Here is a 24,484-nt window from a genome sequence, read left to right on the forward strand (position 1 = left end):
AAATAAGTCGTCACCCAGAATGCTAGCCCGTACGGTTCTCTGAAATGGCATGCGGGTCGACTGACCGTTGTGTGTTGTGGATATTAAGAATGGTCGGTCTTGTAAATTTGCCTTTATCGGTAAAGAAAATATCATTCGAAAAATTCGGATTAGTACATTTTCGGAAAAGCCACTGCCATAGCCGATCACGGTGAGTATAATCTCGAGGTGTAATATATTGAAGTCGTTGATAGTGATAGGCGTGAAGTTACTTCTCATGCTAAATCTTCAAACTGTTGCATTGAAAACTAACATTGAACTCCAAGGCCAGCTCTAGTAGTTCTTTCGGGAAGGTTAGATATTTTATCAAACACACCATCTTCGAATTCAGGTCGATAAATTGAACGTGATCGTCCTGATTTACGAGATTTTCAAGTTTTAAGCTTCCTGTATCTCTGAGCCGTCTATAAATGGATTAAATATTGTGGGAGAAGATAATAAGATGTCTCGGGAAGTATTTCTGATACAGCCGTCTCGTTCCAAGTCCCGAAGGTATTGCATAGTGCGAGACCGTACATTAAATTCATATTAGCCATTTCAAAGTTAGTATAAATATGATTCATATTACCTGTCATATTGACTAAGATATTGATAAAATAAACAATTAACTGGTACAGCACAGATCGATGTGTTCACTTGGTCAATAGCAAGACAAACTGACCGTTAGTTTTTATTTACATTTAAAACAATGACTTGTTAATTATAACATCTGCTTTAATGCAAATTATTTTTCAGTATTAATATTATTTAAAAACTAGAAGGTACTAGCGGCTTCACACGCGAACTATGACTGTTGTACCGATTGTCGAGTTTATAAATCGCCAATTTTACATGTAAAATATTTCTTATTGTGATCTATGAATATTCAAAGTATGAAGTAATAGATTCATTATTCATGCGTCCTCGATACGTAAAATCAATATTTATTAATTTTGATATATATATATATATAACCACGCAGTAAAATGATTCATATAAGTAGAGAGGTAGAGGTAAAATTTCAACTTTTTATTTCAGTAATTTTTATTTCTGTAGAATAATGCATTATTTCTGCATGAATATAAAATCATAATTTTATATTAATTTTTACACCAGCGCCTCGTTATAAACTACATTTTTGGTTCTTCCGTTACCACAGCAAATAAAGAGCTCGCTGCCCCCCTCTTTCTTATTCGAGAACATGTCGTGTACAATTGTCACAATTGTAATTAACTCGACTGAAATAAACACGACTTCACAAGCCTTACATAAAATGACTGTTAGAACTTCTTTATAATCTTGTGATTACAAAGCAATGGAACCTTATTAAAATTTTTTAAATGTTTTAAAAAGCTTATTTTTTGATCCAGCACCACAATATTACCGAAAAAATAGTACTGTTTATAATAACACTATCATTGTATAGTATTTTATTAATATAATTTAACATGTATTATTATAATTATACATTTTTAATAATATTGTTTTCTTTTAAAAAAGTAATAACTTTATTAATGATTCTTAACGAAGGAAATCGTATAAGATGTCTGGTATTTCGAGATTTTCAAAATAAAGGAAAAAACATTACTTTACGATCATTAATAGTAAAATTAAATTACAGATTTTGATTTCGCAAGAATCATATAAGTATTTGGTTAGATGTAAAATGTTCTAACCGTAAGAGGGTTTACGAAAAAATTGCCCGAATATGAGATTGTTTTTCCAAAATAGTCTGCTATCACAATCGGGTTACATATTCACTATTTATCATCTAATAGAGCGTATATCAAATTTTAAATTACATACATATGAATAAATTGCGGATGAGTTTCTTTGCAAAGTATTTTCGGAAAAATAATCGATAAATTTCCACCCGATAGTAAATGGAAAGATAATGCAATTTAAAATTTTAATGCGCAAGTCTAAAGAATAAGACGGATGGTCGGTGACGTTCAGGCCGGGAGGAATTTTGTTTTAATCATGCCTCGGGCGTAATAAGATGATGTTACTTCAGGTGGGTGGGGCAGAGCGAACGGAAACAGGCCGAAGGGGGTACAGGAACGTAAGAGAAGAGGTGGAGTAGCGGCTCTAACTAGCGGTTCGCCTCCTTCGCTCTTCATCTCTCGACGGCCTAACCCTCAAACCAAACTCGATCAATTTTACGCAAAAGTGGATACGGGCTCGTCGGCGGCACCTTCTATCCGGCCTCGGTGTGTCCAACTAATAAGGATTTGCTACTCCCGACCGTGTAACACGATTATAACGCAATCACAACACTTCTACCGCGACCAAAACAAAGAAAAATCTACCCCGTAAGATTAAAAATTAATTTCTCGGGGTAGTCGCCACACCCTAGTCTACCCTTTGATCCTTTAAACGGCGACTTTTCCAAAATAACGAAATATATATTATCTTGCAAACACTCTTTTCTTTATTCTTGTCCCGCTTAACTGGAAATTCTCAAAATTGTAGCTTTCAATCTACTCTGACTTAAAAGACAATAATACAAAAATTCATAATAATGTTAGAAATTAAAATATATATTTTTTTGCCTCGGTTAAAAAATGCGTTTGTAACAATTTTTTTACGATTTTAAAATAAACCTAAAAACTTGATGAAAAAATAAACGTAATAAAACGAATAGCTTTCTAAATGTGCAGAAAAGTGTTTTCACAAGAACTTACAAAAAATACATCTCCTTGCCGTAAATCCCGCTAACATACAAAATCCTGTGACAAAACGAACGTAGAAAAACAAATTCATACACGATTTAAAAAAAAGAAATTCAGAAGACAATAATATTAATTTTACTCGCGTATATATTAAGATCTACAACTCGACTATCATAAAGTAGTGAACCTAGAGTACTAAACTGAATTCAATCGTAATAGATTATAGAAGGCTTATTCGGTGCCAAGAATAATCTTACTGTACTAACAATATCGTTACCACTGTTTTCAGGGACACCGGACATCTCTGACATAACTATCGAATAGCTGCTTCCGCAAATTATTTTTCTTCTTTTCCGAATCTGCTATGTATAAAATAAATATATTACTATGATTTACATTTTCAAGGTAGTATGTAGAACAGTAACGAACATCCACCAGGAGGTGACTCTTTTCGACTTCTGTACCGGCCGTCATTCACGAAAAGAAAATTTTATGAAAAATTCTTATGCAAAAGGCGTTCGGCCTAATAGAAAAAAACCTTCCTGAAAATATCATAAATTCGGAAAACACATTCGGCCGGTCATAATTGCGTTACAAACAGACAAATTGCCAAAAGTCAAATTCAAATAGTATTATCTTACGTCGCTCAGTTGCTTTAGATTACTCAGGGGCATTTCCTGTTTACGTTTATATTAATAACTGTAAAATCATTTCAGGAAAAGAAGTTATTCTGTAAAACAGAATTTTTTTGGCAGAATGCTCAATAGATTATTGTGTTTTTGCTTTTATATCGTCGTTAAACTTTTCATATGATAAATCCGATTATTTTGAAACATTCGAGTGAAAAGTAGAAGACAGGTACTTGTGTTAGTGGCATACAGGCGTATTTTTTCTAGCACGCAACTCTTTGCGAGTAATTAATCTATCTAACCGTTAGGAGTAGAAGGCAGGGATTCGAATATTCCATTGGAAGTACCGGACGCCTATTTCTGCAACAGATAGAGAACATATCCAAACATTTTATACTAAAACACAGAGACATTTTCATCCTTACAGGTACAGGATATGTGTAAACATACATATATAGCTAATATATTTGTTAACGATATAACTGTAGTAAAAAATACGGAAATTTACAATCGTACATTTTTAAAATTTACCTAGAGTTTAACTACCTAGACTTTCGGTGTTAATTATCTGTATAGAGAACTATATGAAATATACAAATATTTAATTTAATAATAAAATTAACTAAAAACTCAACGTAGTTCACAAATATACTATTAGGTTACTTATTTATTAACTGTTTGTGTTAACTAATCGTCCCGAAAGTAGCAACAACGGTAGAGTAACCGGCTGAATAAAACTCCGAAAAAATTATTTGAAGAAAGCTCATCCATTTTTTTTAGAAAGAAAGTCTCTTTATTTAAATTTATTTTTTAAAAGAATGATAAAAATTTTTATGAAGAATGCTTTTATGAAGAAAGTGTATTAGAATAAAATATTAATTTAGGAATAAGAAGTAGATTATTTTAGTTATTTGTATAGAGTGTACTCCTTACGGCAAAAGAAAAAGTATAGGAACGCGAGAAAGCAAAAAAATGGAATATTTATAGTGTTTTGTTACAAGAGATTCTTTTAAAACTATAGTGTACACCGATGAATATGACACTTGTATTTACACTATTCTCTATTGTACGCGTTTCTTTCAAAAAAAAAAAAAAAAAACGAGAAAAATCAGTGGGATTTGCAATTTAACGAAATAACTTTTATTTAGCCCAATCATCCTTACTTTAATTATAAATGACGCTGAAAGGGAAATAATCATGGTTTTAAAATTTTTTTTAAGTTTTCACTAAAAAAAAATTAAAATTTCAAGTATTTTTTATCACGTAATTTTCTATGATATAGCAGAATTTCAGCTTTATTAAATGATTTTTTCCATTTGTTCAGTATATTTTAAATAACTCCTCTTTATAATGAACATTTCACGGAAAAGGTGCGTCGTTTAACCTTTAATAAAAACATGACTTTTATTATGGTATTTGAAAAAAAAATTAAAAACGGTGGAAACGAACCGGAGTAATAAAAGAATGTTCTAAAAATAGGCGATCGGTTCGCTCCTGAAATACAGCGTTTACTTACACCAAACGTTTACACGCATAAACGCGTAAGTTACTGTATGACATTCTTATTATGTAATATTGTATTTAAAATGTTTCCCTCATTTTTAAAAATTTGATATCTTTTTTATAATTTTAAAGAAAAAAATTATCCACTCTCTGACCGTAGCAGAAATTATAAAAAGAAACTGACATTTAGTGCGAATACAATCTCATTTACACCAGTAAAATAATTACAACAGCCACCAATCCATTTTTTTAAAACGTAGATTATCCTAAACATACTTATAATAGCTTATTCTTTAAATTACTCCGCTAGGTTTAAAATGATACCCATTAACAAAAGTAAATTGAAATTCATTCATTTCGATAAATACTAAGTATAAAAATCAGTATTACAATAGTTTAAAAGATCTGAGTCTTAAAATTCAAACCGTTTTAGTCAAAACGCTGCAAATATAAATTCAAGAATACCTAAAAGCAAAATATTCAAACAAATAATTTGTTCTATGTCGGTCGGAAACCGAACTTCAATTGTCATATCTCTCTGTAGGTTTAAAAAATCATTAAATTTAACTAAACGTTTTAAAAAACTACAGAAAACGTTTGATAATAAATCCGAAAAGTTAGAAAATTTTACCTCTACCAATTTCGATTTTTGTTGATTTTTAAAGTTAGCTTTCTCAAAAGACTTCGACTTCTTTCTTTGTAAGTAATTACCAATTTGTGTAAGGATGCTAAAACATTTATTTCTGTTTTGCAAAAAAGTAATTGAAATTCCGGTAAGGTTTTTTTTAATTTTTATGCGATTTTTTCTAAGTAAAAAAGGTTCAAGCGCAAGAATCATGTTTAGCCTCTAAATAGCTGATGTGAAACAGCTGATGTAAAGTTATATTACAAAAAAACTTCTATTAAAGAAAAAAATCAACGAAACAATTTTTGCAATTTGGTAAACCAGTTTTTTTGTTTGATTTAGAGAACCTTTTTTACACAAAATAAAATTTCTTACGCCTAAGTATTGAAAAATTTGCGTTATTTTATAAATCGAGAGTAATTTATTTTTAATTAAAAAAAATATAGAATGATCGAAAAACGTTTGCTAATTTTTAATTGAATAGTTTATCACCGTCATTAAAATTATACAAAGCGATTTCTTTTTATACGATAATCTTATATATCAACTTATAAAATATTACTTTCGGTTCACTTTAATTATTAGCTGCACAAAAATGTGTTCATCAGAGTAAATTCTGTTATATTTTTCAGCTTGTGACGCAGAACCTCTATCTAGACAGGTCGGTAGTCGGCAGACGGGAGAAGAGTAACAGTCATCGGTCGCGGCGCGTTAATCGTACACTCGAAGTTTGAGATGCCGCGCTCTTAAAGTTTACTGATGTGATTATATTATTGAATGCCATTTTCCGTAGGACAGAATTAAGTGCTTCTCCTTTTCGGCGGAAGGGAAAATGAAGGAAAGGAAAGACAGACGACTTTTACCTCGAAGAGTAGGAAAAACTTTTAAAGAAAAAGCAGAAGATAATATACGAAACAAGTAAACGTTAAGGAGGTAAAGCGAAAGACGAGCGAAAAAGGAACTAGAAAGCCTACCCGTAGCGCGGAGTATAACGCAACAGGAGTGAGGGTAGGTGTGAATAATGAAAGGGGTCAGCTTGCGTCGCGTTACGTTGTGGAGGCAGCTAGTTAGCATTCCACGTTCGATCTCTCAGCTTTACCGAACCGAATTGCTCATTAAATTAGCGGAGCCGTGGGTCGCCTTGCCTTTTCAACCCTTTCTAATCCGCCCTTAGACTACCCTCTCACCCTCTCCGTTTGAAAACCTTTTGCGCCCCCCCCCCTTTCTCCTCGACTACCCTATTCCTGACACCCTCTTTCCATTGTTTCATTATAAACCAAAACCCTGAGTGTTTACTTACTTACTCGCTTAGTTACTTATTTAACCTTTGTCAAAATACTAAAAATTAATTTTTTTAAACTGAAAATATTTGTCAAAAAGTTACCGGATAATCATTTTGATTTCTCATATAAACACAACATTTTTATACTACGTAGTTAACATTTATAATAAACGACATATAAAAGAAGCTCGATGGATAAACACTTATATTTTTTCCCGTATGTAAACTCACTTCACTCCAAAAACTTTTACGGGAATGTTTATGTAGCGGCTAAATCGATCTTTTAATCGTTTTTAATAAAAAAAAAAATAAAATAAAAATTAATACAATTAAAAAACCTTAAATCAATTAAATCTAAATAAAAATAAATTAGATAAAATCTTTTATGTAGGTTTTAGTTAAAAAGTCAACATAACAAAGAAAGCATCTTCACAAGAGTCTACCCTGAGGCAGGTTCCTCGTATAACGTCCGTCTGTATTCTCTTTTATTTTCAACTAAACTGTAATTCTGATAGTTTCTTATCAGGTCGTTTGTAATTTTTACTATTTTCCGCACTCTTTTCTTTACATCTACCGATCCTTCTAACTCGGTTTTAATCTATCTCTCTTCTCACGATACATCCCGGATTTCCTGTTTTCTATCGTTCCAATTAACTTTTATTCAAACAAACAAGACGTGTCTTTTATCTTTTATTTTCGGTAATATTTCAAAAAAAACTTTATTTACATCTTTGATTTTTATGTAGGATGAACAACACGCTTAGCACCTAAAACGTAAAATTATAAATAATAATAGAAAATTAGGTTAAAAACGATTTCAGACTCGTTTAAATTTAGACAATTTGCTATATTTTTATTCTTTCGGTCGTCTTCTCAACGAGTCGCGTTGTAGAACGGATAGTTAACCTGTGTTTTAGGCGTTAGAGTTTTAAGTGTTCTCTAAATAATTATCCCTCGATTTGTTTTTGCTTTGCCTTTAAGTAAGGAGATGACCTGTAATCGTTGACGATTTTACCTTTTCATAATTATTTGAAGAATATTTAGGATTATTTGAAAAAAAAAGAATAGAACTTTATATCCAAGAATAATTGAAAGTTTCAGGTTTTTTTTTCGGTTCTCGGTCGGCGCTGTTTAGCGTAATACGAGTATATGTACACTCTCTGATGGTTGAAGTTCGGTGTCAGCGAACATATTTTTTTTCAGTTTTTGAAAAGATTGTAAATAAGCCTACTTATTTTACACATCAGTACTTATTAATTACGAACCTGGTAATTGTTTTCGAATTATTTATCCGTTATATACAATTATTGAGAAAATATACCGATTAAAAATAACTTTTTTAGATATATCTATTTTAACCGTCGTAAGATTACAAAGTTAATATCAAACGTTTTAGATCTTAAATTAAATCTAATGTAATTTATTAACGACTGATTCGGTGTAAGATGTAAAATATTTATAAAAATACGTCTTATTTACGATTAAGCCCCAAGGTGGAGGGGTAGCAACTTCATCGTTAATCCGGATGTTCAGGAGTGGGATCTGGTCAGAAGTGAAATTTTTCATACTTATCACGGTTTTACAGTGTAGAATACGGTGAATCCCGGTACGGTTATACCGTATTCACTTTAGGAAGTGAGTCTTCAGAGTTAGGAAGAGTATTCGGCGGTAAAAATCTTAACCTTTGAACCCGAAAAAATGGGTATAAAGAGACAGAGAAAATACACTTGAAGAGATTGTTCATTCTATTTTTTTTTGTCTTCAGTCATTTGACTGGTTTGATGCAGCTCTCCAAGATTCCCTATCTAGTGTTAGTCGTTTCATTTCGGTATACGCCCTACATCCTACATCCCTAACAATTTGTTTTACATATCCCAAACGTGACCTGCCTACACAATTTTTTCCTTCTACCTGTCCTTCCAATATTAAAGCGACTATTCCAGGAATCCTTACTCTGTGGCCAATAAGTCTGTCTCTTCTTTTAACTATATATTTCCAAATGCTTCTTTCTTCATCTATTTGCCGCAACACCTTTCCATTTGTCACTTTATCCATCAATCTGATTTTTAACATTCTCCCATAGCACCGCATTTCAAAAACTTCTAATCTTTTCTTCTCAGGTACTCCGATCGTCCAAATTTCACTTCCATATAAAGCGACGCTCCAAACATATACTTTCAAAAATCTTTTCCTGACATTTAAATTAATTTTTGATGTAAACAAATTATATTTCTGACTGAAGGCTCGTTTCGCTTGTGCTATTCGGCATTTTATATCGCTCCTGCTTCGTCCATCTTTAGTTCATTCTATAGATTCGTAAAAGTTTGAAAAGCCTATTAGATTTTAAAGTTTAAAACGATACGTAGCTTTTATACAAATTTATTAAATGAAATAATTGTATATGGATTGAGAAAAAATATATTTGATAATTAGAGAAAAAAATCTTTTATAGTTATGCCTTTATTAACTATTCGTTTATAGAAAGATTCGTTTTTTAATGTATACGTAATTTAATGTTAACAACTCACTGAATAATATGAAGAGAAAGCGCATTCATAACACGAATAAACACAGCTTTCTTATTTTGTGTTGTTATTTTTTTTAACAAGTATAACTTTGAGAATTTATAACTTACTGTACAGTTCTTAAGTTTATATATTCGTATTTTACGAAAGTACGGAAAGGGTGATATAACCAGCCGAAGCGGTCGAGACGGATATGAGTCCGTTGATTAGTATTCCCGGATTCAACAATCCCTTTTTGCTCGTTGTCGATCAGTGTACGCGGGTTAATTAACAATGTAATCACTGACATCACTGTTTTAGGATTTATAGTAAACGAACTTCCGTACGGCTGAGTTTTCGTTTATTCGATAGTATATTCGATCCTCGATAGATCTATAATATAATAATAAGGTGCACCAAATTTAAGATCGTAATCGGTGAAAATTATTAATTTCTTATATAATAATTGAATAATATTTTATAGAGAATAATGACTACATAAATTAAATCCTCGTTTTTCATCGGATCGATAAGAAATATGAATTTTTTTTAGAGAGAGGGAAAAATACACCAGCAATAAAGACAAAAACAAAAAGAAAATATGAATAAAGGAGAATATTTCATTTGAATAAAACATATTGGGTGATAGAGTTTTCCTCTTTTCTACGATGCTATACTTAAAGTGATTCCGCCAATAACCCCTCCCTTCCACTTAAACGTGTCTCCCGACCCTAACCGTAATTCCACAAATCATTCCCCCTCTACGGAAAAGAACTGTCTTTTGGCATTTGGAATCCGCCAGAGTTATGCAAAAATATTATGATCCCGAGCTAGCTAGGGATGCCCCATTCCAGTAAAAAAAAACCAACAGGCAATATATTGCTTTTTTCAGGAGACTAGAGATTTCAAATACTTTCTCCCACTCTTGCTTTGTTTTTCGTTGTGCTTCTCAGTAAAGTGTATGCAGAATAAAACTGATCATAAATGATGTTTCCCTAACCGTTAATAATTTAAATAATTTAATCAAATTAAATCTAAATTCAAATACATTATACTGTATATCAAAGTGTACTAAACGAAACAAAGCGTTATACTGACAATAGCATATTATTTTAATTAAGTAATTTATTTAGTTAATTTTACTATTAACCCACCGGGTTGCTCTAGTTGTGAACTTGTAATAGCAAATCAGTTGATCTCGAAATCGAGAATTCTAAGGTTCAAATCCTAGTAAAGGCAGTCACTTTTAAACGGATTTGAATACTAGATCATGGATACCGGTATTCTTTGGTGGTTGGGTTTCAATTAAACATACTCTCAGGGATGGTCGACCTGAGAGACTGTACAAGACTATATTTCATTTACATTCATACATATCATCCTCTGAAGTAATACCTTACGGCGGTTCCGGTGGATAAACATAAAAAGAAGTTTTACTACAATTAACTCAAATAAAATATAAATATATCGACAGAGATATTTTGATTATCACAATACTGTTAATATTAAAAATTCCTATTTAAAAAAAAAAAAAATTAAAAGTTTTGTCTAATAATAATAAAAATAATAATAATAATAATAATTATTATTATTATTTATTTATTTGTTTGTATTTTTTGTGCAATATTTTTTGTGCTACCTATAGCCTTTGTATATTACACAATAGTGCATAAAAAATATATATACATTAAATATAAATTAAAAATACAAAATTTAATCATTAGTTCATAATAATTATTAGTCATTAGTTCATATAATTATTAGTTCATGAAAATAAGAGTAATATTGGTGTTTTAATTATGTTACACAATTATATTGTTATATGTCTGCATAAATACAAGATTACAGATAAACATGTACACATAATTAAAAATACACATAATTCAGGAAACAAATTTAGATAATATAGTTTAATAACAATAATAACATTAGTTATAAATTCAAAAATTTACATCTTATCTCCTTCATCCAATTACATTTAAATAGAATTTCAGTTACTTATACAACACTGTCAATATTTATATATATGTGGAGGTAAAAATAGACACAAAAGAAATTTACATCGTCATACAATATAATTGATTTTAATTATTGAAATACTTATTTATTAATAGGAAATTATTTTAATTTGTATAATTTAACTACGATCAAGCAGAAGAGGGTTAGTGAAGTTCTGTAGTAATCCAGTATTATGGGTTTATATGCTTTTAATATCTATATCATATCGGAGTAAAACCTACTCACTTCAGAAACAAAATTATTCCTCGGTTGAAAAAATTCTATATTGTCATATTTGTTTACAGCAGTTGAAGCGCATCTCTCTGTGGATGAGATAAGTTGTGTAGAGTATGCAAGAGGACAAAAGTTTCTAATACTGCGTCCGGGTATACATAACTGTATTTCGTTTTCCGTAGGATTACACCCGTGTAATGCTTTATGGAAAAACAGTAAATCAAAGTATTCTTTTCCACATACAAGAAATGGTAAATTATGTAGTAATTGAAGCTGTAGTTTACCAAGATGGTGAAGTTTAAATTTGTGAGTCAGCCAAGATAGAAAGTTGTTCTGAATGGATTCAATGTTATTCGATGTATAGTCTCTTCGAAAATTCCAGGTTGAGGTGGAATATTCAAGCTGGCTTCGAACAAGTGACTTGAAGAATAAGACACAATTCGAGGATCAACAAAAGGTCTCGCAATCCATTTCAACAGACCAAGATTTCTCTTCGCTCTGCTCAAAATCATGTCTGCGTGTTTAGCAAGGTATAGCTTGGAGTCAAGGAGTATGCCTAGATCGGTGACGGAGTTTACAGTATTAATAGGAAGAGAATTTATTGTATAATTATACCAAGCAATGTTAGTTTTTCGGGAGAACGGAATGTGTTTAATTTTTGAGAAATTTAGCGGCATGTGATTTCTCATTGCCCATTGGTAAATATGGTTAATATTATGTTGTAACATTAGGCGATCATTTAAGTTTTTAATCTGAAGAAATATTTTAAGGTCATCGGCATACATACTCAGACCAACAGAGACGGATTCAGTAATATCATTGATAAAAAGTAGAAACAGCAACGGGCCAAGGTTGGAACTCTGTGGAACTCCAGAGATTGCAAAGAATTCTCGTTGGGAAGTGCATCCAGCATACCTAACAGCAAAAGTTCTGTTATTCAAGTATGAACAGATCCACTTTACAAGACGCTCACTGAACCCAAATACAGCCAACTTCTTTTGGAGCAGGTGATGCGGAATTTTGTCAAATGCTTTTTGAAATAATAATAATAATAATATAATAGTTATTATAAATTATTTGAACAGTAATAAAACTCTGTCGTAAATGATAAGTAAAACGATACTAAAAGAATGTCGTGTAATAAAATTATTTTTTTATCTGTAAATAAACAATTCCTTTTCGATATTTTTTGTAAATTTAATATTTCTATTTTATTATTACATTATTAATTAATTAATTCAAGATTTTGTAAAAGTAGAAATTATTTTTGAACAATTTGTAATAATACTGTCTATGGTTACTGATTTTTTATCTTTTACAGTTAAATTGACTATTAAGTACAAGAAAAAGTGATAATAAGAAGGCAATTATGATATTTAATCGTGTATAACCTTTAAAATATCTGTCTTTGTATGAATCAAATTTTTAAAACAATATTAATATAAGTGTAAATTTATAAAGACATTTATGAAAGATAATTTTAAGATCAGAACTGCATTAAAATTGACATTGTTTCCCTTTAATCTTACGATAGATTCGAAGAGTTATGAAGCTTACATATGAAAAAAATATATAAGTTTTTTCTTTTTAATACTTATAATGCGGAGTATTTTAGTTGAATTATTGCTTAAATCGGCCGTAAAGAAGCTAAAGTTAAAGAAACGTAGATTCAATTATAGATTTCCATTATTTCTATTAAAAATCACTATAGATTACTCGACACAAAAAAGCAGTGCTTAAAGTAAGTTCGACAATTGATGGCATCCGAAGTAAAGCGATGTAGATGATACAAACGGGGGAGAAGATTTTTAGATGAGGAAAGGAAAAATAAAAGTCGGTAGGAATTGTCGTAGAGGGGGTTTTTGAAGATAGACAGGAAGACCGCGGGTGGGAAAGAGAGACGGTAAAAAAGACAGAAAGAGAAAGAAAGCGAGGGTGTGAGTAAGGGATTGATGAAGTACAAGGAAAAGGAAGCAGTTAAAAACTGACGATGAAAAAACTTGACAGACGAATTCAAATAAACATATCGTCAAAAAAAACCATTACGTCTTATAACAATGTAAAAATTTCTTCTGACGTCTAAAGAGCCTCGAAGTTCTTGTAATATTAGATATGTATAACTGTGTGCGGACGTGCGCGTGAGTGTATATTGATGTTTGTATGCGGGTGCGCACATAGCTTATATGTGCGTCGAGTAAAGAATTTGAATATAGAGATATAGAGACTTGTCAAAATGATATATTTCAATTTAGAACATGCAGAATTATATATGAACTAGTCCGAGAAATAGGCCGACTAAGGTACCAGAGAAGAAATCCTCTGGGTCGATCCCTTTCAAAATATTTTGTAATACAATAAAAAAAACGATCGACTTTAATAGCCCACCGTTCTAAATCTACCATTAATTATCTCTCGATTCACCAATTAGTTAATTAGGCTTATCGACGGATTTGCCGCTTGAAAATTTTCTGATAGTCTTTGTAAAACTCTATTTGTTTAGTATATCGGAAATGCGGTCGACATGACTTTAATTTTAAACACATCGATGCCGAATTGTGTTTCATCTGTGAACGAAAAAATTGTAACGAAATTTCTTAAAGGAAGAGAACGTGAACTTAATGTAAATTCAAAGAAAACAATAACGATGACGAGCCTTAACTTAAGAATAAAAGTGCAAACGGAATCGGTTTAAAAAGGTTATAAATTCACAGAAGAAAGAAGCGAGAAACGGAAGACCAACGGAGTGAGAAGAATATAAAAGTCAGAACATCACCAGTAAATCTGGCACGTAATGATAAAAGTAAATTTATTTAGTAATACAGAATAGATGTAGAACTTAGAGAAACATCGGTAAATTTAAAAATTTGGAGTGTACTGTTAAATGTGACCGTAAAGGGTGTCGTGTGTGAGACTTTTTCCCGAAAAAAGACGTATAAAAAAAGAGAAAAAAAATTGAAATTTACATACGGTGGAAGCTGCAGAAGAGGAATTCATCACAAAGGATGCGGGAGAAAAATTCCTAAGGAAGTTCTGAGAGGAAAAAATTCGATTAATATCAGCACGACTAGAAAAATTAACCTTTAGGGACAAGGGATGAAGAAGGATATTTGTTTAGAAGTGCATCAAAAAATTCCTTGTCTGTTTTAGCGACATCGAAAAGCGATTCAAGAATGATAGAGTTTGGCCGCCGTTTGTTATACTTGTGATACGTGAAAAACGACTGAGGTTATTTAAACGTAATCGGTTAGAGGTCCTTTCTCTAAGAATAATGAACGATTTTCTTCAAACAAGTTTTTGTAAAGAACAAACTATAAGAGTCACACGCTAGGCTGAAGATTCGGTAACGGTAGCACTTTACGATAAGGTTTCGGGTATATGTATGTTTACAGACGATGTAGTAGAACAATATATATGTATATCGTCGTGAAAAGAAAGAAAGAATGGAGCACAATGGAGGTATTACGGTGGAATGGCTAGAAACTGCACGACAAAAATCTATAAAAAAAAGTAGAAACATCTTACGAACGACTGGTGATAGCGGATTAAAAAATATCTATAATCCTTTAATTTTTTAAATTATTTTCTCGATATTAAAATTTAAAAGAGAATATCCAGAAATTCTGTAATAATCAAGAGAAAAAAGAGAAATAAAACGGACTAACATTTAAAATTGTATAATGCACGAAGATAACTACTATTCAGCAGAAACCTGTTTCCGTTTGTGAATACGACGCCTATGATATAAACGATGATTAATTCAAAACAGATTATCCTTATAATCATAAGCCTATGTGTAAACTCACGATAAACAATTCAGGCACGTTAGCGAGTATAATTTGCTTAACGTCATACACGCTGCCATAGTTATAGTAACTATAATCCAAGCCATCCGAGTAAATCTCTCAAGGCCAATTATCCATCATCCGTAGCAGTTCGTTTCAGTTCCTTCCGTAATTATTACAATAATAATGGCGATGATAATAGTACATTTAAAACAATAAATAATTTAAAAAAAGTGCTGAAAATAAATTGAAGTTTCCTCCTAAAATTAAATCAAACGTTTCTAAAATATAAACTTATTAAACGGCTAAAAAAAAAAAATAGTAATAATACATTTGTGTGGAAATATTTTAAAAAAAGTGATCGAGTAAACTTCGATTAAAAAGGTGACTTTTCATTATTGTGTACAAAATTTACACGAAATAGCAGTCGTTTAAAATAAACCTATAAAATAAGTTTCACGATTTAGAGCCGGTTAACCGGCTTTTGTTTTGGTAGTTTTTTCTTTTACTTTTTAATTCTTCCCAATTTTTCACGATCGTGATCTTTTAAATACATAAATCAGAGCAAACAGAGAAAGACTAAAAAATAAAATAGGTGTTTCTCCATTTTTACTAAAATCATAAAAATAGCAAAAGGAATATATTTCAGTTCCTATAAGTATTTACACGCATTACATGTATTTTCTATGCAGAAAAATCCATATTGTACTATATATAGCGCGAATAGAAATTTTAATCGGTACGATTTAAAAAAAGTTTAAATAATCTAAAAAAGTTAAATCCTCTCTTATTGCAAATAAAATTTATCCAGGATTAATTCTGACGTGCGGTTTGATATGGATCGTGGGGAAAATGTTTAAAATTTAAGTTAGTCTTAACAAAATTAAATATAATTTCAATTAATATTAATCTTAAAAATAATTTTTTTTTTGTACAGAATGTACCATCGATTAGGACCGAATGGGCGTGACGACGTAAAGTACCAAAAAAACCCTAAGATATTCAACATATATTGGCCTAGTTAAAAAGAGAGATTGCAGAAATGTAAACATTTATGAAGTTTCAATATTTTACTAAAGCGGGTGAGAAGCAGTGGAAAACTTTACGGCTTAATTTTATTATAATATTACTTCTAATAAAATTGAATTCGGAAAAACAAGAGTTTTAATACTTCTTTTTAAGAGATACATTTACGGATTACGATTTAAAAGGAGTTAACTTTTTATTATAAATCCTCTATGAAACATGATTAAAACGTAATAAACAGATTAAATTAGTTTATAATGTAATTATAATTGATTCTGGATTTCGGTAGATATCGTTAGAGGAAAATATATTATTGATCTTGAACTCAACTCCCGGTATAGGCTTTGAATTTTTCTCTGACCGTTTAATTAATCTTATTTTGCTAATGTAAAATTAATAACGGCTAGATTTTTGAGTAATTCTCCGTTAAAAAACAAAAAAAAGTTTTGGTTTATATTTAAACTAAAATTACAATAAGGTGAAATATTTTTTACTAATCATTAACAATAAATTTTCACAAGTTTTCAATATTTTTTTTGCATTTAAAATAATACATCTGTTTTTTTTCAGCGGTTTGAATCCATCCACTTTGCAGCTTTGTTTTATTCAAACTTTGCAAAATATTCCACTACAGTTCAGGTGTCGCCGTTACGTTAAATATCAGATAAGACTATTTTATTTCTTTTACCGAATTCATAGGGAACGTAAGATATTTAGTGATTTAATATATCTACAGGACATTATCGATAACCGTTTGCAGTTTTTATAAAAAACACATTAATGGGAATATCACTTAAAAGAATGAAAATTATTTTCTGGAGGTGTAAACGATATCCGCATGCGATTACTAGTTATCGATGCTAAAAATTGATAGTCATGTTTTTTGAAACAGAACGGATGTCTAATTATACAAAAAAAGATTAATTCTTATTAATCTTTTAATTGTTATTAATCACCGGACATAACAAATTCTTTCGATTTATTCTGTGCTACAAAAAAGAACAGTAATACGGTTACAGTGTTACACTTATTTATAATCGGTTTCCCGATCCTTCGTTGAAACTGAGTTGATTTACATCTAACCGGCAGTATTGTACATTGAAATATAAACCTCGTCACTGAATTATTAATAAGAATAAATATATAATACATTTTTTGATTATAAGACCACCTCAAATGTAATATGGCTGTAAATTTTAATTTGCATCTTTAAATAACGTAAGAGTTATTGCCAAACGATCCCCGAAAATATAACAGAAGGCAAAAACAGTACGGCATTATTCGACGGTTAAAACATTTCTCTATTTAAAAAATTGTATACCCTAAGAAAAAAATGTACATACGAAAGAAACAACGATGTAGTCAAACAGGAATAAAGTTAAATTTAATGCACTGTTATCATCAAAGATAAACTTACGTTCTTGTAATAAAAAAAATGTATATAATTTTCTCAAAATTCTGTTTTAACTCCGCACTTTTTTTTAATGCAATTTTTTTCTTTAAGTTACATCTCAGTTTTATGTTTTAGACGTGTTTTCGTGCGTCCATACAACCGTAATCAATAAGTGTTGCTTTCCCTGTTTGGTGTTATTCACTTCATATATTCCGTACGGTGAACAAAGTGCACGAGTCATTTGTAGGATTTTACATGCATGTAGAGAGCCTGGCATAGTGATACGCGACGGTAAGTTCATCTCGGTGAAGAAGCTAATGGAACCGCCCATTCATCCCTTTTCGTGGTAAATTCGGCACAGAATGCTGGTTATTCATGAAAACGGTTAGCTTTTTTAGAAGATGACTGTTGTCTTATGTCATGTCGTTTACAAGTCCTTGTAGCAGATACCTTCCGTAGTGGAACCTAATTTAAATCGGTTACCGTATATTTATTTTAATACGGGTGTCATGGCGAATGATTATTACTGGCAAATTAATTTTTATTAACTATTTTTAATTAAAGTAACAAGAAATATGTTAAAATTAATAATTAAACTTACCGCAGATAAACCGCTAAATAATCTTGTTTTTTTTTTATTTTCCACAACGGGTCTAAATGATTTTGTTCTTTTCCTATTTTTATTAAAAATTTGGGATTATTTTTTTTTAATTTCCAGCGATTAAAATTAAACACACTTTAATTTACGCATTAGTATTTATTTATTAAAGCATTGAATGCATTTTACGGCATTCATTAAATGTTTTTCCGATTTATTTTGACTGTTTTCTTGTTATTATATTATGAGAATTTCTAAATTTTTAATTATTACAATGCAGTGGGAAATACGAAACTCAATACCGATAACAAATTTACAGAACGCTAAAATATATATTTAAATTCTCTTTGAAAGTTCTTCAACACGCCATTTTCATATTTCAGATCTATTTATAATCGGCGTCGCTTAAGATTTTGAGACAAACCTCTCGATAACAACTTTATGAAAACCGGCGAAGTTGTTCTAAGACTTCGAGTCCCGGCCCACTTATTTTTAGAAAATTTAAAATATTTTAGTTTAACGAACTCTTAAATTTATTCATTTCAATGCTTTCTTAAATCTAAAATGAATTTTCTAAGCCGGATTTATGTGATAAGCATAAGCACCTTAGTTTACGGTCGGACTTTGTGTATAGCCGACGAATAGAAGCAGGATTTTCCACAACAAATATTTCTCTAGTAAACCGTACCGATAAAAAAGAGGCAATGTCTGCAAATTTCCTTGCATCCGTCGCAGGAATTCTGTAGGCATCTTCTCAAAACCTAGCGAACGTTTCAGCAATGAAGGTGTTGAAAATAAGATAAAAACGTAGGTGATGATGACAAAGGTATGATATATCCGCAGAGAATCAACAAACAAGACGAGGAAAAAACGAAACGACCCCAAAAAATTAACCCGCCAACAGCTTCTAGAGGGATCGAGGTATCTTTATTCAGGATGAGGTGCGCATTATCGATCGACGGTTTTGCGTTTAACAGACGAAATACTCGTATATGCTTAAAAATGTTTTTATGTTCAGAATATCAAAAAGCTACTCAAAATTAATTTCTAGCTGATTAAATTACGTTCTCAAGAAAAGCTCTCCTCACAATAATGTGTAGTGTCCGACTGAAACTTAAACTATTGGATCAGACCTCACTTGAGGGTCGAACGTCGTATATATTGGTTGTTAATTAACGATTAAAAAAAGTAAAAGATCGACTTAAAAGATTTTTCTAATCTACTGAAATAAACTTGATTTTAAAGAATCTCATATCTTAAATCCTTTACCATCTAAGCATGGGAAATTTAAGAAATTTAGAATTATATTAATAACTGTACCAATCTGGGCCTACAGCAATTTAAACAACCTTGAAATACCGAATTATAATTTTTTAAGGGCTGGAGGGTGGAAATACGGGATAAAAGAACGAGAGTTAGAAATTATAATATACAATCGTACGTTTAAAATTGTTATACTCATTTTTTTTTTTTTGGAAAACCATATTACTATAAAGATCTAAAATAAATGAAATATTATGTGTTACGTAAATTTAATAGAATTTATAACAATCACCCTAAAAATTAATCAATCAGTACACAAAATTTGTTTGTTAACGCCATCAGGTTAAAAAAAGTTCATTCTATCAAAGGAATTTAAATACAAAATCAAAACAAAAAGAAATTATTTTGCGAAGGTTTATCAGTTTTGTTGTATCAACACGTATTGAAAATAATCGAGCGGTATAAAAAATGGAATGCGAATAAAAGGTTTTTTTTGTATTATATGGTTGCAGGACAACAATATTCGATAGATGACACGGCAGATTGAATACATGAAAGTGATTCTCATATTGTTATACAACACGGACGGACGCTATGGCAATGGATTTTGTTACGAAGCAGACCAATAGTAATAAAGTGTTGTCGATACGGTTTTTAATTAACAGTTTTCCCCCACAAAGGGGTCAAACGGATTAATGTTTGTGACTCGAACGTTCAAATCCGGATGTAGCTATTGCTGTTAAACAAAAAAAAAACACAAAAAAATGTATATGTACATACATATATGTTCGTTAAAAATCACGTATAGATATAGCTGCAACAGATTCACTGACCCACTATTTGCTACTTCTGTGTGCATAGGATATTTTTTTCACGTTATGTACTAAAGTCAGAAATAAAATTCCAAAAATTGAATATACAGTAAAATTTAATTGTAACCTTTTATTAGTATATCGTAAAATAAATGTAATTCAAAAAATTTCAACATATACGAGATAAACATCTATTCAAAAATAAAAAAAAATTGATCACGAGTCACCCTTTTTCGAAACGCATATCTATTGCATTCGAATTAATTTATAAAAAGGAAGTAACCGTATACAGTATATTTCTGTATCAAACAAAATATTTGCTCTTATGTAAGTAAATAAATAAATAAAAAGCCTGAAGATCGGTTTTATATCATTTTTGAAATGAAAGAAGAATACTGAACTTCAATAGGAATATTTTTTGTCTTTTTAATTCTGAGTTTTAAATTCAGAACCTTTTGAGGCGATACGTTTGATCTTTTTATCGGTCAGTTCTGTCTGATTATAATACCACATACTAATAAAGAAAAACCGGATAGGCCCTTAATCCAGTGATAAGAGAAAGGGTGATACGCTTTCTTAAACTTTCATCATTTTCTACTCTAACGATCATTACAGAGAATGATCCTTGGAAACGGTTTAAAGAAATTTTCTACCATCACACTAATTTTTATTAAATTCTTTTCTTATAATAATTTCAATATAGTTCTTTCTCAATATTCTTTATTTTCAAATGATTTTTCACAATCTTTCTACATGTTAACATCCTTAGTACTTCGATCTGCATTCTAAAATTAATGTAACGGCTAAAATTTCCTGTTTATGAACGTACTTTTCCTGAAACTAAATCGAATAGATGTAATATGCCTTCTATCTTACTGTAGATTCTACAAATATAAATCAAATACAAATACAAATACAAATCAAATACTTCATATGTAATCAGTAGAATGTTTATACTTTTTTAGTGAAAAAAAAATTAAATGACTAAGATGACTAAGATGTCAGTTATTCTAAACAGTATCGATTCAACATTTCAATGAAATTCTGAATTCCAGTGAAATTCACTTAAGAAGTGCGATACTACTAATTCTGTTGAAGTGCGATTACTTCATCGGATTTAAGCAGACGTGAATTCAAAATATGTCACTAAAAATTTATACAATTAATAACATTGATGTGATGTAATAGAAAACATATACATTTCTTTTAATTTAAGGATTGTTTCGAGTTTCTTTTTGGTTCACTTCTTAAGCCTTTAGTCTCAGAAATTATTTTATTACAATAATATTTTTGAATTATTGGAGTCGTTCATCTTTAAAATAGAAGTAAACTTGACGTAAAAGGTGCTTTATAAAACGAAAGTCGTACTTATTTTTTCGCATACTTATATACGATTTTAATTAGAAAACAAATTTATAAAGCTAATATTCTAATTTTATATAATGCATACCAAAATAAAAAACAAGAAGGGTATTCGATTACGAAGGAGTTAAAACTGTGTTTTCTGACAGAATTAGAAGGGCTGGAGATTAATTTAAAAATAGGGGTCGGTAATTCACATGAGGCGGCGCGGTAGAGCAGCGGGAGGCCGACTGGTCCAGGTAGATGTTGAAGAGGATTATATAGGTTTAGCCGTTTGCGGGGAAGTGGAGTAAACCGAGGCTAGTGCCTCTTCCTTTCAGAAATATTGCAATATCCGCCGGCCACTTGACAGTTATTGCGAGTGTCTTGTCTCTCCTCTGCTCATATACATATCGGATTAGAAATGTAACAGACAATGGAAATATTATGTACGTCCATTTGCGTTTCGCCTCATGTCATTCTACTACTTTTTTGACGTTTCCGTAATAAAAACCGAAAAAGGGATAAAGTAAAGGGATCGCTCGGTGATGGCTTTTCGAAATAATCTCAATAATAAGTTGTGACGTCACCACTTAGTTTACATATTCATGGGTATACTTTCCTATAAAAAATCTATTCCGCTTTCAAATCTGGTGCTTTGAATGTTATTACCGTTTAAGTATCGACCAAAAGCGATTAATTCTTACCGTTCCTTTTTAAAATGCTCCGCTTTTTTCATTAAACATTTCAATTCAAATTACCTTTTCAAAATCGACCTGAACTTAACTTACGTTTAATTCCATCGCATTCAAAACCGATCTTATAAACGTTTAAATAAATTGAAGCCTATCGTGATAAATTTTGAACGTGAACTATTTTAATATTAAACTTGAAAATAAAAAAGCGTTCAAAAACCTTTAAGAAAAGTTTAATTCGGTAATTGGAATTAAGAATACGTGTAAGAAAAACGAAAAGAAAGATCGAAACTAAAATAAAGAAAATTTTTATAAATATAAATATCGAAATTTAAAGAAATCGTCTGTAATCCGAATTACCTGGAAACAAGTCGCAAAATTGGTTTACTAAAAATAACAATTTTAGAAAATTTTCCACAAAACAGAAATTAGATATTTATCATAACGGTGAAGAAATTCGTCGTTAAATGACGGATACGGTAGCCTTTTAGGCTTTTAAAATCATAAAAATATTTTTTGTGGATTATTCTAACATGAGAACGTTTTACTGTTATCCCTTCCTTAAAATCTATTCGCAGAAGATGTGAATAGATTTCCTTGATGGATTTGATGGATGTATTTCTTTGATGGATTTAAGGTTCATGCCATCTCTTAAAGTATCTTTCTTGAGATAGATTTTTATCTAATCAAACCTGTATATAAGAGGTCTGAATTAGTTCACAGCGGACGATTTCAGGTATATATTTCCCTGGTTTAGAGCACTTTTAAGCTGACTTTATGCTTCTGTTGGTGCTTATTTTCTAACTTTGAATAGTTATTTAGTTTTAATTTTTAAATGAATTTTTTGAGCGCTTTCTTATTTTCATATTCATTTAAAGAAAATGGTTTAGAACCACTCTTTCTTTGTAATTTTTATATTAATTAACCGCGTTTTAAAATTTGGTTAGTAGGCCTTAAGCTTTCAATCGCTGTCTATCTTATAATCATGATATCAGGATTTAGAAAAGAGAATCCAATATTAGTACTACTAAATTTTCTAGAATTTTCATATAACTTATAACTTTCCCAGGTGATACATTTTAAAATTATTTTTAACCTTAAGATTGTATAAAGGAAAAACATTATCTAATAATTTCTTAAACCGGTAAAAAGCTTTTGAAATTAGTAAAAATTCACTCGATCATTGTAATAATATATTCAAATATAAAAACCAAAAAAAAATCCAAGAAATACAAATTAACAACATAAATGGAAATATTCTGAGTTATTTGAGCAAATAATCTATTTTTTAATATATTTAAAAAATACACCTTGTACCTCTTGAAATATTTACCTCTTAATATGTACCTCTTGAAATATGTACCTCTTTGAAATATTTCAATATGATAAACTATTTATTACAAGAAATTAAAAAAATTCAGTTCTGTAAGCTAGCTGAAACAGTTAAAAAGTTAAAAGAAATAACCTATACTTAATAGAACGTATGTGTTAATATATTCAAATTTTAATAAGATTTGTTTCCGCACTGAGAAAAACTTATTTGAAGAAAAATTACGATCAGTTGGAATATTGAAGGAGTTGAAATTAAGAAAAATCTGTAAAAATCAGTTTAATAACGAATTGACGGGCCGCTTTATCTGAATTAAAAAAAAAACCTCTACTGGTATTATTAATGACGATGTTTTTTTGATAATACAATAAACATGTTCGAATAAAACTTTCATTAACTACAATCCCTTTAGAGATTACGAGGAGCTACCCGTAAGTCTATGTGATAAAAGGACGGGGTAACTCTTCCATCCTTTTGTCATATATTTTTATAATCTAACGTAATAAGTACTTCTAGTAGAGAAGTAAAGAAGCAAATTTATATCATCAAGTTTCACGATTTTAGTTTAAACCGTTCCAGGTATGTAAATAAAATATTGACAACGATACAGCCATATACAGAACGTTGTAATCGAAGTTTTTAGTATTTTGGATTTCTGAACATCAATACGTTGGGATTAAAAAAAGCTTACGGTAATCATTTTAACGATAACAATATTTTCAATCGGTTGCATAATAGTCACTAAAAAAATAAAATAAGTAAATAAATAAATCAAAAAA

This window comes from Lycorma delicatula, chromosome 4 (assembly GCF_047948215.1).
Source record: "Lycorma delicatula isolate Av1 chromosome 4, ASM4794821v1, whole genome shotgun sequence".
NCBI lineage: Eukaryota > Metazoa > Arthropoda > Insecta > Hemiptera > Fulgoridae > Lycorma > Lycorma delicatula.